General features: G+C 56.5%; 1 non-coding gene across 1 annotated transcript; it reads right to left on the bottom strand.

Moving 5' to 3' along the window:
• Nucleotides 1-212: 212 nt before the first annotated feature.
• On the bottom strand, nucleotides 213-284 carry TRNAC-GCA. The gene has a single exon. It is a non-coding gene; the product is annotated as a tRNA-Cys (tRNA).
• Nucleotides 285-1,834: the final 1,550 nt, after the last annotated feature.

Below are 1,834 nucleotides of genomic sequence, written 5' to 3'. Positions count from 1 at the left end.
GTGCCTTTGTTTAGTTGATGAAAACACAAATTAGACACTTAGAGGATTGGAACTGATTTCAGCTGGGGGACATGTTTGCTAGGTTTTTATGCATTTGCACAGGAAAATGTTGAGTGTTTCCATTCATTTCAGGTATCTCTAGTCAGTGGAGCTCCTGAACATAATGGAAATGGATATGCAATTATTATTGCTGTTGAAGGACCAGGCTTTTAAGGGGGCACTTGGATTTGAACCAAGGACCACTTGATCTGCAGTCAAACACTCTACCACTGAGCTATACCCCCTGACAATTACATTGGCAATGGCAGTGATCTTAAGGATCTTGAAACCTGAGAGTGGAGTTCATTTCTTCCACACCAGTGTTGCTGTCTGTGCATCCCGGAGCTATAGGGTGAGTGGGAAATGCCCACAACTAGCTTGTCAGTATCAACAAAGGAGCAGCCGACATCAGGACCAATGAGACGTGCTGGTGGCCCATCAGGAAGAATCCACTCTCCCAGAGACTTCTCGGCAAGGGCACGGTACACAATGGGGGCTACCTACCCGCCACGTCCCAGCAAGGGTCTTTCTAGTCCCACTTCAGTGTTACCCAATTTCTAATCAGTCTTTGGCCCAGATTCCCTCCCTGAGCGGCACCAGCACATGCCTGGGCCCCCTGCTAGTGTTAAATCTGCCTTGAGCTGGGACCCAGCTTGGCAAAGAGCCTGCAGCCCCCTCTGTGCTGGGGAGTGAGATCAGCCCTGGCACTGGGCAGGGCAGCCCTGAGGGAATGAACCCAATGTGCCCGTGAGGCCCTGATCCAGAACCTCTGCCAGGCAGCTTGTGCTGCTCGGGCGTCTCTAGTCTCTAGTCGGCGAGGATTCAAAGCTTCTCTGCTCCAGGGGAACCCCTGGGGGAGGGAGGCAGGGCTCCTGCAGGATAAATCTTCCTGCCGGCAGAGCTCCGGTCCCCTCCTCATGGGCACAGGGCATTGCACACGGCACCCACCACATGCACACACCCCTTTGTGGGGAGAATCAGCTCTGGGATATTGGGGTCAACCCCCCCTCCTCCCTGCAAACCTTCTCCTGGCTTCAGTGAGGGAATGGGGGCGTGAGGGGCTAGTGCGGTAACAGCAGCAGCGTGGCCGTGGGGCTCGGCCGGTGGCTGGGGCCAGTCGCCTGAGCATGAACCCAGCTGACCCCAGGAGATGGACCCGGGTCACCAGCCCAACCCACCACGCGGCTGCTGCCGCTGCCCCGTTAGTGCGCGAGCTCCCACAGACCACGCCGGGGAGAGCCCCCAGCTGCAGGGGAGACGCCCCTGAGTGCCTGGCAGGGACCAGCTCCTGGCTGACCTGCACTGCTGGGGGTCAGGGGGCTGGGTGACAGGGGGGCGTTGGCTCTGGGGTGGGACTGTCACTTCCCCCCCTGCCAAGCCAACAGGATCACAGCAAACGAAACCAGCTCGGCCGGCAGGGGAAGAGTTCAGTCCAGGGCCTGGTGCATTCTGGGAGCAGGGGCGGTGCAGAGAAAGGGCAGATAGGGGGCAGCTCTGAATACTCCGCGCAGAACTGCCTGCCCTGTCCTGGTACAGGGGGCTTTTCGCCATAGTTTTAATCAGGCCAATAAATTGAAACAAACCCCTGTTAAATCATTGCTCAGCCCGAGTCCTTCACCCACATTCCTTAGGGCATTGGGTGTTTCATTTCCTGCCTCAATTTCACACAGAGACACAATTTCCTTTGCACAGATCCATGAACAGCAAAACCTCCCTGTGTCTCTGGTCTGAGCCAGGGCATTCGATTCCAGTGAATCCTTCTCTCCTGCAATGGCGATGGTCAGACAGAGGGGAC

This window comes from Mauremys reevesii, linkage group 12 (genome assembly GCF_016161935.1).
Source record: "Mauremys reevesii isolate NIE-2019 linkage group 12, ASM1616193v1, whole genome shotgun sequence".
NCBI classification, from domain to species: Eukaryota; Metazoa; Chordata; order Testudines; family Geoemydidae; genus Mauremys; species Mauremys reevesii.
This window is presented reverse-complemented; position numbering and strand designations above follow the sequence as displayed.